Below are 15,415 nucleotides of genomic sequence, written 5' to 3' on the forward strand. Positions count from 1 at the left end.
AGACATTTAGACTGTTTCCATTTTTTTAATTGTAAATATTATAACATTCTTGTGAAAAGAGTATATATTTATCTTTGCTCAGTTTTCCATGTTTTTCTTGTAAGTCTAATAAATGTAGAATGCTGGGCCAAAGGCTATTTTATTTTTAGGGCTTTTGATGAGCATTGTCAATTGCCAGTTTACCAACCAAAAAAGCAGCTATCAATCTGGTCTGTGGTAAAATGAGAAGGAAAATGGGGGAGGAGATGAACCCACCAATCCATTTTTTTTTTTTTTCCTTAAACACACATGATGCAGAGATCATGGTTGTAATCTGACAATGAAAATGTGCCTACTCCATGTGGGACATTTTATGGGAAAGAGTCTCTGCTGTTCTTGTGGGGTCAGTAATGATAGAGTTCATAATGGGCCAACCCACTTTTCAGACCTATGATGACCTCACTGGGGTATGTTAGTTCCTGCAGTTCTACTGACATGATAAAGTGTTATATTCCAGTGGGCTGAAGTCATTGCTTTTATTCAATCACTATACAAATTTCACATTAGTTCAGAATGGCCTTTCACAATGCTTGTGGGATCTCAGTGGTTTGACTTCATATTTTTTGAGTGATATTTGCAGTCACATATTGGTTAGTGATTGAGTGGAAGTACTTGATTTTACAGGATTTCTTGGATATAGATGCCTGAATTTTGAGAGTGGTGCAGTCATTTCTTCCACATTGTCAAAAAGGATAGAACATATTTCAGGACATTTATAGAATGCTTTTTTCCTCTGAGGACATGATGACTGACTATAATCCGCAATCTCTGATTTCTACCCTGATGCTTCAAGAAGTGTACAAATAATGGGAACATCTACTCTAAAGTTCTTGCCCCCAACTGAATTGAAACCCACTGTTTAAATATATTGTTATGTAATTTTACACTATAATTCATATTTTTATATAGTTTTAATACATTGTTATGTAAATTTTGCACTTCAGTCCATGTTATTCTCATATAAAATAAAGTTTTAAAATATTTGCCACAAAGAAAAATTGGTATATAGTTGGTATACCAGGAAGCTGAACCATGTTCTTTGCTTCACTAGGCTGCCAGTACAGTCTCATATAGCATGTTACTGTACATATGTTTACTTTTATATAAAACTTTATGGCAGACTTTAATCATTTCAGTCAATTCAGTCAAAATTTTCAAAGAATGACAACTTTTGAATTACACAACTGCTCAGAATCTTTGAATTATGATCTTACTGTGGAAAATAAAAATAATTTGGCAGTATTGGCAAAGAAAGCAAGCTATTACTAAACACTTCAAATATGATTGCAAAGCAACATGTTAATTTAAAAACATGTGGGCCTTGTTTGATGTAATATGTCAGTAGATATTACAAATACTAAAATTTTGGAACCTCGAGGGAAATTGACTATACTGACTTTTATTTTGGCATGGAAAATGGGTTCACTGAGGACTTTGGGACATGGGATTATCAGATTATTCATTGAGCTAATATTTACAGCACAGTGCTTAGTACTGTGGGAACACAGAAAAAACTGCACACTAAACCTTTTAAAGCATGAGGGATGAATCCCAAGCCCTCATCCATCCTCAGATTTGCAGATATACCATAACATGTAATTTCTTCATCTCTTTAATGTCTATTTATTTTATTGGCTAAAGGCTATCACTTCCTTGTACCACTTGATCTTCACTTTGATTGCTAGGACTGACTGCTGGCTTTTTTCTAACAATCCCACAAAGAAATAAGTTTGAAGTTTGCTCATGAGAGTTACTAGATAGTCAGAAAACAAAGCTTTCTTGGAATACAGATGTTTATTGGTTGGCTGGGCTCCATGTAACTAACACAGCCCAAGCTTGTGATTGGAATTTGCTTCTCAGCTAAGTTACTTGTCAGCTCTACTTGTCAGGGACTCTTCATCTACAATTTGAAAATGCCAAGCATCTATTTGAAAGAATCTGTTATTTGAGGAACAATGTCTTATTGAGAAAGCAAAACAGACTTTTGGAATATTTAAACAGTGAACATTAATATGTGATTAAATACCCGAATGAATGGGTGGTGGAAATAGTACCGGGTGTTGGCAAAGAGAGAAAAGGAAGACTACTTAGGGACATAATATGTATTGAGCCACAAATACGGTTTTGAGCGTGTTGCTAGTAGAGGTTTTCATGTTGGTAGTAGAGGAGAAAATAGGGTCTTTAACAAAGGGTACAGAATGAGTATGGCCTCAGAAACAGGAGTAGATATGATATACTGAAGAAAAAGCCAGCCATCCTGGAGGCATGAAGACCAAAAATAGAAGGAGATGAGGTTGGAAAAGTCGGAAAGGCAAGATGTGGAAGGTATTTAATGTCAAACTCAAGGATCTAGACTTTACTCTGCAGACATTGAAAACCAACTGGAGACTAGTGTAATTAAAAAGAAAGTTAAAGGCTGGGTGCAGTGGCCGATGCCTGTAATCCCAGCATTTTGGGAGGCTGAGGTGGAAGGATTACTTGAAACCAGGAGTTAGAAACCAGCCTGGGTTACAAAGTGAGACCTCATCAGTATGAAAAAATAAAATAATAAACTAGTCAAACGGGCACACCTATATTCCTAGCTACTCAGGAGACTGAAGCAAGAGGATTGCTGGAGCCTAGACTTTCGAGGCTGTAGTGAGTTGTGATTGTACCACTGCACTCTAGCCTGGATGACAACGTGAGACCCTGTCTCCTAAAAAAAAAAAAAAAGCCCAAAACAACAACGAAATGGTTAAGACCGTCTGTGCACATGAATTGGTGATGAGTAATTTAGTGCTATATTTTCTCTGTATTTATTTGGAATCATATAAACCTATATTTCAGTACAGAAGGGCACTGAGTCACACTTAGGTGACATATTTCCTCCCAAAATCCCAGCGAACTTCAGGAAGTGGTGGGGGTGATTCAGCAAGGGGATATCTTCCTGACCATGTGATGGTTGTGGCTGCATAGAGCTCTTTTTGCCAGGCTATGAGAACAATCTTTCCGTAATTTCTGTTGACGCTTACTCAACGTTTTCTCAGATGGAAACTTGGGGGTAAGACTAGATGGGAGCAAACGTGGAAGATTTAGAGTCTCTCTGCTAAGTCTTCCTCCTGAAGCTTTTCTGAAGGGCCGGAACCTCCTGGAGAGGCCTTACTTACCAAAGAAAAGATAGATATTGGTCAGTTAGCTTGATTCTCTGATTACTTATGATAAAAAATAAAGAATATGATAGGCTTTTATATTCCCAGTACCCCAAGATTGGCTCTAATGTTAGATGGGTCTTAAAAGTTCATGGAAGTCCATGTATAGTCTTATTTTAGGTATCTTAACCTAAATTGTGCAGAGGTATGTTTTACTGGATTGACCTAACCTAACTAATAGATCTTTTGAGATTTTATTTTGTATAATTTATAAAATGGAAAGTATTATCAATGTAGCATAAAGATTAAGAAATGAGCTCTGGAGCTGGACTACCTGGGTTCTGGTCCTGATTTCTCCACTACTTAACCTTGGGCAAGTTATTTAACCCCTCTGCCTCGATTATCTCATTTAGAAGATGGAAATAATTTACTTCTTTCCTAGGATTTTTGTCAGAATGAAACGAACAAATTTGTTGTTTATTTACTAAGAGTAAAGCTCTTAAAATATTGCCTGGTATATATATTCCCAATAAATATTGCAATTAGTGTATCATAAATGAAAAAAATTAAAGCAGGTAAAGCTTAAGTGATTAAGTGACTTAGGTAGTTATCTGGCAACATGACTACACCAGGATTAGCATTTCTTATTTTAAGACAGTCTACTGAAGTAGCTGGTTTTTTAGACCAGAGATCAGCAAATCTTTTCTTAAAAGGGAAGATATAAACATTTTATACTTGTGGATCTTACGGTCTCTGTTGCTACTACTCAACTCTGTCATTGTGTCTTGGAAAAATCAACCACAGGCAAAATGTAAATGTATGGGTGTGGCTGTGTTCCAATAAAATTTCATTTACAAAAACAGGTGGCAGACCCACATTTGGCCTTCTTACAGACCCTTGCTTTAATCACTTAAGTCATGTCTGAAAGGAGACTACAGATTCCATTTCATTTTGAAGGCTGAAATATGGCATTATGTATTATAATAAACAGAAACTTTGCTTTTTAATGACTGTTTAACATGTTAGTCTCATGATGGTCATACTTTAGGATAGCAAAGGGATTTAGAAAATAAACAATAGTAACAAATGTGTTTTTTATCTCAAAGAGATCCATAGAAATCACTTATTTAATGGTTGGAGAATTATCTTGGAATTTGAGACCTGAGGTTATGGGCAGGATGTTAAGAGTTTGTTTGATTAAATGGACCCAAATATAGACTGGTTTCTTTTTTTTCTTCTCTATGTATGGGATAGGTTTGTGAGTCAAATAAAAAGCTGTTTGTAAGTATACTTGTCATTTCACTAAGGGTTTTTCTTCTGGGAATGTTGTTTGCATGGGTTTGGATTTTTTTATGCCTTACTTTTCAGTTTGATAATGTGTTCTTGTTTTCAAATTAAACTTGTCATTGAGCCTTTTTGCGAGTGGCTATGTTGGTTAGTTAGTATTTATAGCTTAAGTCTGTTTCTGAGGAAATGACTAAAGTCTCTTTGCATTCAATCAAAACTGTAGAACAAAGAACATCTTTGACTTACTTAAACAAGTCCTATGATGAAAACTCAAAAAATATAATGGTTCATGTTTATAAATGTTTTTGTGTATTCAGTCCTGGTTAGGCCAAATAATCAGAGCTCTGTGCTGAGGGAGGGATCGAATATATTCAGTGCCTGTTAGTTAATGTGAATTTCTCTGGAGCACATTCAGGCAATGCTTATTTTCTCATAATCCTCCTCCCATCTTCGCCTGCCCCCCGCCCCACACCGCCACCACCACTTTTTTTCATTTTACATATTGTTTTGAACTGGGTTTTATAGAACATAGGGGGTTTTTTTTCCTTCTTCTTCTTCTTTTTAAACTCTTCTACTAATTTTCTCCTTTCTCATTCCTAGCCAAGAGCCCTGATCCAGGTGAAGCATGTAAACCTTGCACATGGAATTCCCAGCAAGGAGGCTGGTGTGGATCAGGGCAGGGCCTGGGAAGTGACTGACTTGCAGAAACCCGCTGTGTCTTGTTCTCTTCTGGAGACCCCTGCTTCACCATGTTGTGAACATCTGCAGCCCCCCACTGCACCCTAATCTTGCCCTCTTACTGTTGATCAGTCCTCATGGAAGTGTAGGTGCCCTTCCTTCTGCTCATGATGTTCCAGGGCAGGAGATGAGGGGGCTGAGTAGGGAAGAAGAGAAGGCCCAGGTCCTGTCTGCTCAGACCTGGGCTGACGTCTGCCCTGGGACTCAGGCTGGGACTTGTATTTTACCATAAAGGCCCTATGACAGGTGGTGGTTGGATTTTGGTGTTAGATCAGCTGTGTTGTGGACTGACTGGGATTTTCTGCACTCGCTTTTAATCTAATTGTTACTTGGTTCCATTGATTGTTTCAGCTCTTTCATAAGCAGCTGGAGGAACCACTTCCCCAACTAAATCTTGGGTCTAAGTATGAAACATGAAAGTGAAATCGCACCGCACAAGGCTGCACATCCACTCACTTCTGCCTCTGCTCTCAGAAGCACATGAGGGTGGGATTCCTAGGAGCTCACTTTGAAAACTGCTCATTAACATGACTGTTTACTTTCAGAGCACAGCCTAGTCTTAAACTTGAGCTTGCCTATGTATATATCATAAATTACTTAAAATTTGCTGGGATTAGTGTGTATATATGGGCCATATATGAAGCCAGCTGTAGGAGAAAGCAGAACGGACAGATACTTACCTGATGTGATTTGATGGGTTGTTGAGAAATTCCATGATGAAAATCCACACCCCCATTCATTCCTGAAATTCCATAGTCAGTAATGCATTTTATTTCACTGTTAAGCACCTGCCTTTTCTGAAGCTTTTTTTTTTTTTTAAATAAAAAATGCCCTCATGAAGGATATACATTAAGTTCTTGCAGCCTTGGAGCTGATCCTTTTGCTTCCCTGTTTGATTAAACATCTGGGGTTAATGAATCCTCAAAAGGACAGATAGAAGGAAGGAAACAGCCATATCCGTACATCACAATTTTGTCTAGGACTGGCCCTGACTCTGTATGCATTTGTAAAACACGTGTGGCAATAGCTCTTGTATTTAACTGGCAGACATCTTGCTTCCTCCTTTGGATGCAGGTAGTTCTGAGGTATTTGAAGAGAGGGCATCTCAAAAGGAACTTGCACTGTTCTTAAATATTCTTATATTTTATTACTGTATCATGGTGAGGATATATGTGCCCTTATATACTAATGGGAATTTTCCCCTAAGTATGAGTTATTCAAGAGATAAGAGAATCAGAAACGCAAGCCTGAAAAATAATGTATGTATTTCTACTTATTTTATACAACTTGTTCCTGTTGGACAATAAAATAATAGATTGTGGGCATTTCCAATTTTTTTTACCTTAATGACAAAATATTGCAAAACCATGGTTCATTCATTTACTCAACAAACATTCATAGAGAACCTACCATGTGCTACTACTACTTTGTGCTATAAGAATTAATGATGGTGGCTTCAGCGGAAAAATTAGTCATCAGGGAATATTTGAGGTTGTCCAGTAACTGAGGAAGGAAGGGAGAGAAGGGTGGAGTACTGGATGGGGACGAAGGAAGGAGGAGGATAGGAGAGAAAGGATGGATGGAAGGAAGTCCTTAACACATGTTTTGTTGTTTTTAATTTTACTCATGTTATCTAGTTTAATGTTTTTTATATACTCAGCTATTTGCCACTTTTATTTTTTCTGATGCGCTATAATTTTCACTTGTCATTTTTGTATTTGCTTCTTTTCAGTATAAAAGAACGTGTGGATCAGTTTGCTAAGTACATCCAAGATTTGAAGAACTGAAATAAATCAGCATTAAACCTGCTTTTTAAAAACGTAAGTGAACTCACTTCTGGCCATGGTTCATTTCAGACCTCTCTAAAGCCTGCAATTACTTCTCAGTGTGTGTGAATTTTTTTCCAGTAGTAAAGTTACTTGACTCTAGTGAGTCTACTAATTAAGTCTAGGAGTGTTTGTATCCACTCCCCCTTTTAAAACCTGTAAATTCTAAGAGTAGCATGAATAACATAGGTGGCTGTAGGACTTAGACGTGGCAGGCAATGAGCAAATCTTCATTTGGCACTGAGAAGGAAAACACAGATGACCTGGTAGTATATAAAATAAAAAGCATAGCCCTCTTCTCGAGTCCTTCATCACTCTCCACCTCACAGACCATTTCACCACCTTATCTACACCAGTGAGAATTGCTAGTTGACCCATTAATGACCCAGTAGGCTTAGAATATGAGGCATTCGTTTCTCACAAGCATATTTACCCACTTCCTCCCTATTTCTCTTGCTCAGTAATAATAACTACTATTTATTGAGCTTCTATCAAGTAACAAGCATTTGATTAATTTGATTCCATATTCATTCCACAAATAGTGTTTCTGAATGCTTGCCGTGTGCCAGGCATGGCCCTGACACTACTTATTACCTTATCCTCATGGGACCCTTTCAGGGTAGGAGTTAACACTTCAGTGATCTGGATGAGGATATGAGAGGTAAGGAGCATGCTGACGGTCACCTAGCCAGTGAATGTGAACTGTCTGACTTTCTCTGATTTGCCGTATCCTAAAGCATGTTTAGATGGTTTTCCTGGCATGGATGTCAGTAAGAGATTGGAACCCCCTGGATCGTATTCATAATAGGAATGTGATTCTCTTCCTTTTAAACCTTGGCTGCAGTCACAGAAAGGAAGGAAGTTAGAGAAACATCCTGTCACACAGCTTTGGTACCTGTGTGGGGAGCTAAGAGATCTGATGTCCAGTTCCAGTCCTTTCATGAATTTCCTCTGTGTCCATGAGCTACCTAATGTCCATGGGAAACAGTTGATCTTATGCCAACCAAAGGGCACGGACCAGATGCTTTCAAGGGTCTGTCTCAGTCAGCTCTTTGCTGAAGGACCTTATGCATGGAGGAAAGTGCATACATCATTAAGTGGATAGCTTGAGGGAATAAATGTCACAAAGTAGACACACTTCTTCAGTCAGCACCTTGATTAGTAGAAAATTACCAGCACCCCAGAGCCTTCCTCCCCTCATGCTCCAGGAGCAACCAATATCCTGCCTTGTGATGCCTTTGTTTAGTTTGTTTTTATGAATAGAATCATACAGTGAATATTCTTTTGTGTCTACCTTGTTTTGCTTATTATGTTTGTGAAATCTACAATATTATATACAATATTTTTTGCATTCTCTTTTCTCTCATGCTATTCAATTGTATACCTATTTTACGATTGCTGGACATTTAGATAGTCTCTTGCTTGGGCGTATTACTAATAGTGCTGCTATGAATGTGTTGTGCATATCTTTTGGTGATGATTCTATTTTGTTTGTTCAGGGACTAAAGTAATTTTAATTCATGGCACTTCGGAATGATGTTGAACTTTAGGTAGCCAAGTGATTTGTCTGCTTCAATGTGATGTTCCAAGCTGCTTACTCAACAGGAAGATGTTTTTGTAGATTACTTTTGTGGGGTGTGGCCAGGTGGAAGCCCTCTCTGCTATGTGAGTGTTGTGTTGGGGCTTATTGCCCTGGCAGAGAAGGGTCTCAGTTGCATGGTACAGGAAGGGACTATGTAGGGGAAGAGGAAATACATCCAGAAGAGAGATGTGTCTGGATTCCCATAGAAACTGTCAGGATATCTTAACAATCAGATCAAGAACCTGGAAAAGGAAGAGCCCCAGGGAAGACTGAGCTTATGAGACCCGATGTGTCTAGGGAGACGAATAGAGAAAGAAAAATGGAGGCAGGCCTGAGCTCAGAAGGAGTTCTCAAAGAATTTTCTGAACAAATTCATTAAGCCTAACTTGTTTTAAGGAAGTTTTGAAAAACCAGTCCCTAAAAGTATGAATCTTGAGTCAAGAATAAACTTAAAAGTATAGAACTAGGAAAAAATGTATTTTCCCAAACAAATACAGGATGTGAGCACGTGGACTTTGCCTCAAGACCTTTCTGCATTCAGATCACAATTCCACCACGTTCTTGTCTCATGACCTCTCTGGGTCAGCTTCCACATCTGTAAAATGGATTGGTAAAATGTCCACCTCTAAGATGCCCCCAAAATTTGCTGTAACAATTGACTACAATAGTATTAGTAGTGTGCTTCAGGGCACATAGACCTGGCACTAAAAATGATAGTCATTATATTTCTCATTCTCGTTACTAAGATTACCCATTTGTATCTGATACTTTATGAGAGTTTTCAGATCACTTTTTAAAAATAGGAGATTTTGGTTTTTAATTTCAGTGTAGTGAATACTAACAAAAAAGATTTTTCTACTTGCCTCACTTTAGACTGAAACTCAGAGGAAGGATGAAAGGAAATATTTGTCTGTGTGTCCTTGGCATGTCCCTCCCCAGGGTGAGTCAGTGAAGACACTCTTGGTTTTCGGCACTGGTTTACTTGTTCAAAAAGAGACCAGTGGAGCTGAGATTTATAGGAAAGTAGGGTCATTTTGCACAAAGGAAATTTGTAATTGTATATATTATACTTTTTTTTTTTTTAAAGAGACAGGGTCTCGGTTTGTCGTCCAGGCTGGAGTACAATGGTGCGATCCTTGCTCACTGCAGCCTTGAGCTCCTGGGCTCAAGTGATCCTCCCACCTCAGTCTCCTGAGTAGCTGGGACTACAGGTGTGCACCATGCCCGGCTAGTTTTTGAATTTTTTGAAATGGAGACAGAGTCTTGTTTTATTGCCAAAGCTGGTGTTGAACTCTTGGCTTCAAGTGATCTTCCCACCTTGGCATCCTACAGTGCTGAGATTACAAATGTGAGCCACTGCTCCCAGCTGTACTTTCAGTCTTAGGTGTTCTGGGAACTGGCAAATATATGAAATTTCATTTGCCTAAGAGTGCAAGCAATACCCTAGTCTCTCCTCTGTGCCAGTGGTCCTTGAGTTCGTGCATGATAGTGGTGAATGCTGTTTTGTTATACCATTTTTGAGGCTGCATGGACCCAGGTACAAGAATGAGGTGGGAGCTCTGTGTCCAGCTTCATCTCTGTCTTCTCTGCATTAGGCCAAGGAAGGTTGTGGGGCGGTAGGGTTAGCTGTTCACTCAAGCCTGCCTGTATCATCACTCCACCCTGTAGTGCAGTGGTTTGTAAGTAGACAATTTGTAGCCACTGAGATAATGTCATCCCCAAAGAAAAGCATCTACTATGGATTTGGCCTTTGCACCATTTTCTCTATACCCTTTTTGCAGTCTTTATCACTTTATTATGTGGGGAGTGGGGTTTTCTATCTCCTGACTGTCTTTTGTGAACTAAATCTTATTTTATGCCATTTGTACTAAAAATTATAAAAATGCTGTTTGGGGATGGCAGTCTTATTTGGAATTGTGTCACATGTTGTTTGTTTTGTGCTTAATTGGTTCATGATAACTTGGACAATATGTAAATGATATTGTTTTCATCATATAACTCACAAAATGTTTTCCTTTCCGTTTTTTTTCTTTAGTGCTTTCTTCTTTTCCTACCAAATACCTAGGCTCACTTTTACCATCAGATAGAGATTTAGTTGGGCTTTTAGAACTCTCCCTTCAAGCAGATGCCTTGCGTGTGTGTGTGCCTGTGTGTGTGTGTGTGTGTGTGTCTGTAGTTTGTGGGCTGTTAGAAGCTATTTGCTCATCTTGTCAAAGCCATAGCAGTCTTTTCATTCTCAGTTGCTTTGCTTTCTCCTCACCTCTTAGGAAATTGGCAGCCAATGACTTTGATTTTTTTTTCTCTATGAGACAGATATGCTGGTGTATAACTGTAGACAGAGGAAGAGTTTGCACATTTAGCAAACGATCAAATAAGTGGCGTGTGGATGTGTATGTACATACATGCTGGCTCTATAACTGAACAAGTGGTGTTTTTTCTCTCAAGTCTCCATGCATTTATACATTTAATTAGGAGGCTCAAGTATCTGTGATGCCTTTTAGATATATAGCCTCAACAGTTTTTTAAGAAGGGGGAAGAGGGTCCAAGACAATTTTTACTCTTATTTAGTGGATGTGTGGTTTTATGTTATGATACGTTGGGGAAACCTGGGTTCTGACTCCGTCGTTTCAGTGAGCCATGATTTCCCATTGTTTCAGGAGTAGAGAAGTTGGGGAAGGGATCTCGATAGTTCTTAAATCTATTATTTAGCAGTAGCTCAAGGCTGTGTGCATCATAATCAAAGAAACGAGATTGGGTCTCCTGGGTGTGGTCTGCATTCCTTCTGTACTGTAGCTGTTCTAGTCTTCTGGTCAAATCATAGCTCAGAGCTGCTTCAGCCGAGAGGAGACTTAAATTAGGGATGTGCAATTTACAGCCATTGTAGCAGGATCCATTTAGTCCGTAGGCAGAAGATAACATGTGCTCTCTCTGTAGAAATGATAGCAGCTTTCAGATAGAAATAGCCCTGAGAGTTTCTTGTGACTATTACCTTGAGCTGAGGTGTAATCCCTTACCAGTGGTGGAATCCTAAGTACAATACAACAGTTAATTGTCTTCTGTGTTCTCATCTGTGGTTCAGAACACAAATTCTTACTGTTCCATCAGCTTTTCTTGCTTATTGTTTGTTTTTTACCTAATTCCTTTATTGTTGTAGTAGTAGTTATATGCTTGGCTTGACATAGTTAGGCTATTTGATATTGTGGTATTAAGATATTTTCGAGGAAAAGGTCATCAGCTGTCTTTCTGGGCTATTCTGGGCATTTTGTACTCTATTTTGGATCTACGTTTTCTTGCTCTTGATTTCTGATTAGCTGTTCTTCCTCTTTGCTTTGGCCTCTCAACTTGCTTGGAAGCTTTTCAACAAATCTGCTCTTGGATGACTGCTTTGTTCGACAAATAAACATTATCTCAACCTTGGGGAAGAGTTAAGAAGACACAGGATGGAACACTCTGTTAGATGCTTCTGGTTCTAAGCATGGAATTCCTGGAACAGAGAAGCTAGCTTCCAATACATTGATGTCCGGAAGTTGTTTTCCTGCTTGAGGAGGTCACATTTCTACCAAGAGAAATGTGAATTCTGAGGCATTTTCAAAAGTTTTGGATGATTTGGTGAGATTTAAATTGTCTTATTTTTGATAAATTTTTATAAATTAAAGAATGCATTATTCGCTTAGAAGAGTGGGATTTTTGATTCTTCGTGGTGTACATTGGTCTTACCTGAGGTCGCATACAGGCCTTTCAATGCGATTGGGCCTACTGTGTGGTTGGGAGAGTTGAAAGCCAAGTATCAAGCAGGAAATAAGAGTAGTAGATCTTAAAGCATTAGCATTCTCATAAGCAAAAACAGCAACACCCAGGAAAAATCCATTTACTTTTACCCACAGTCCCCCTGGCCTGTGGACCTCTTTTCTTCTCTTGTTAGCCAGCAATCTCTTCTTTGCAAGACTGTGGGTAATTCAAGGGGGACAGAAAAGGACAGAAAACACCAAGTGCCTCTATCCAGAGGGTGACTTTTGTTTCCTCACTTTGTGGCCCCACTGAATTCTCAGAAGGTAAAGCTGAAAGAACTCAGAGTGTACGGCTGGGTTTTTGCACTCTTTACCTGATAAAATCAGTTGATTCTTGTCTTTTGTGGTAGTTGTGCTCTGACGTGATTGTGAACGCTGAATGACCAAATACTTTTCCTAGGGGAAATGCAGAGGGAGGTTCCTGCGAGCCTTTGACCACAGCGTTTTTGCCAACTGATCAATACAGAACCTTGTTTTATGTGTGTTTCTGTTTAGACATAGACACCGTTTTCACGTATGTTGTTGAGTCATTAACACTGACACACACCCAACAGCTTTGTAACTCAGGCCTGAAGGAAGCTGACCTCACACACTGGTTTCATCCTTGAGGCACGGCCTCGTTGCCTCAGGAGCACCAGGCAGCCCTTCCACACTGTGCGTGGAGCCATTTTCAACAGTACAACGATTGATGACAAGCACAAACATGTGAACAATGTGAAAAATGTGGCACAGAACAGACCATGTAAAGGACACTTTATGGCAGGAGGGCTGAACTGATGCAGGAAAGTGGAGCATTGCCTTGTTCAACCTGAGCTGGGAACTCCGCGAGGCTGACTCGGAATTCTCGCTCCTTTGCATGTGTCCGTGAATGAGTGTGAAGGTACTAATGTGGGGGTTGCAAACAAATTTTAGCAAGTGGGCCAATTCGCATGTGTCAACTGCATAACAGAAGCAAAGCAATCCCAATTATTATGATAGGAAACTTTCTCGGTCCCACTGTGTGGTTCATGTAGAAAACCAATCATTTAAGGTAAAAATGAACTGTAAGCTGGTGTCGCCAGACCAATGTCCAGAAGACGTTTTTAAATAAGCTCTTGTGAGATGAAGACAGGCAAGGAAAATGTGCCCAAGAAATTATCATTTGTTGTTGAACAAATGATAATTAGCTGTGCTGCCAGGCTTTGAACATTTAGAGAAAGGGAACAACGTCATGTATCCCCATGTACTTGGCATAAAAGGTAATAATGGCCAGCACCTAGGGGCATCTCAGCAAGTGAATGAATCCTAAATAAATGAATGAAAGAGCAGGGAGAATTCTTAGTGATGCCTGATGGCCCACTGTAGGGCACCTTAGGAGTCTCATGCATCGTTTTAGCCTAGATATATCATTTCCTGCCCACTGTGATCCTTAAATTAACTTGCATAAATGTGCATCAACAGGCGGAAACAGTAGTGTCTGACTGTGAAAGGAAATCATGTGACACAGAGGTTATGTATCATGCTCATTTTTATGCACAGCCCCTAGCACGTTAATGTTCATTAAATGGATTTGAATGAATGAATGAATTTAAATATTTGGAATGCTTAGAAATGCAATGGCTTTAAAAAACTTTAAAAATTTAAAACAGAAGTGACTTTGTAAATCACTTTGTACTATAAGTCTGTACTCAGAGAATTAGAAAGATGTGGATATTCTTTTGTTAACTAGCTTTGTCTATTGTATGAAACTGAGCTTTTCCACTCAGGAAACATCTACGCTGTGCTGTGTGCTGTGTCTCCCTGCACCCCCCTCATATAAATATCCAGGGACGAGAGTTAATTAAAGTAGAAGCTAGTTAGGTTTTCTGAAAGGAAATGACATTCAATTTCAGATATTATCTGTTTAAATTATTTCCTGCAGATGAACTGTTCGTTTTACGAATTATTTATCATGGAGCTAGTGTGTACATGAAACTGGGCCAGGAGCTTTGGAGCATGCAAAGATAAGCAGAACATAGGGGCTTTTGTCTAGTGCGAGGGAAAGACATAAGTGCACATTTTTGTAAGTCTGGATAAAATGTACACTAACTACAGGTAAAAGTGAAGTGCTGTCGTGGCATAAGGAAGAGTGAGGTTAATTCCATCCTGCTGTGTTCTATGGAGGAGCTTCAGTATAACCTGGGTCTTGAATGCCCATTTGGGAGTGGATGGGCAGCAGGGTAGACTGGAGAAGTAGCACATTAGGGCAAGAAGAGGTAACAGCATAGGCAAAAGGACTGGAGCATGAAGGTACAAGGAGCAAGTAACATAAAGGTTCTGGAGTGTGAGGGGCAGTGGGGGAGTATTGTGAAATAAGACTAGAAAATTGCCTCGGGATCCGATTATAGAGAGATTTAATGGTAGTTTGCTTGAACTTTATTCTGTAGTCATTAGGAGCAATAGCAGATATTAAAACAGAGGAATCGTGTGACAGCAACTAGCAGCAGGTAAAATTTGTAAGCACTCGTTATGTGCCAGGTACTAATCCTTACCACAGCCCTTTGAGGCTAATACTATTAGTATGGCAGTTTGTAGATGAGGAAACAGCACAGAGAAGTTAAGTAACTTCCCCAGGATCCACAGCAAATAAGTGGTGGACTGGGAATTGAAGCCAGGAAGTCAAACTTAAGACCTTGGGTTTTTAACCTGGGATTGAAGAATAAGATTCAGAGAGTCTTTGAACTTTTTAAATTATTTGCAAAGCGGTCAGTATATATGAATATGTGCATTAGTTTAAGAGAGAATCTATGGCTTTAATCATATAAGAGATACATGCTTAAAAATGTTCATAAAGACTATATAGGCCAGGCATGGTAGCTCATGCCTGTAATCCCAGCACTTTGGGAGGCCAAGGTGGGCAGATCACTTGAGGCCAGGAGTTCCCGACCAGCCTGGCCAGCATGGTGAAACCCTGTCTCTGCTGAAAATATAAGAGTTAGCCCGTGTGGTTGTGTACGCCTATAGTCCCAGCTACTTGGGACACTGAAGCATGAGAATCACTTGAACCCA

General features: G+C 39.3%; 1 protein-coding gene across 1 annotated transcript in view; it reads left to right on the forward strand.

Annotated features, from left to right (window-relative positions):
* Positions 1-6,924: 6,924 nt before the first annotated feature.
* PPFIBP1 (PPFIA binding protein 1) overlaps positions 6,925-15,415 on the forward strand; it is a gene marked incomplete at its 5' end in the record, with an annotated part of 117,222 nt that continues 108,731 nt past the window's right edge. Inside the window, 1 exon segment of the mRNA NM_001265753.1 lies at positions 6,925-7,012.

This window comes from Macaca mulatta, chromosome 11 (genome assembly GCF_049350105.2).
Source record: "Macaca mulatta isolate MMU2019108-1 chromosome 11, T2T-MMU8v2.0, whole genome shotgun sequence".
NCBI classification, from domain to species: Eukaryota; Metazoa; Chordata; class Mammalia; order Primates; family Cercopithecidae; genus Macaca; species Macaca mulatta.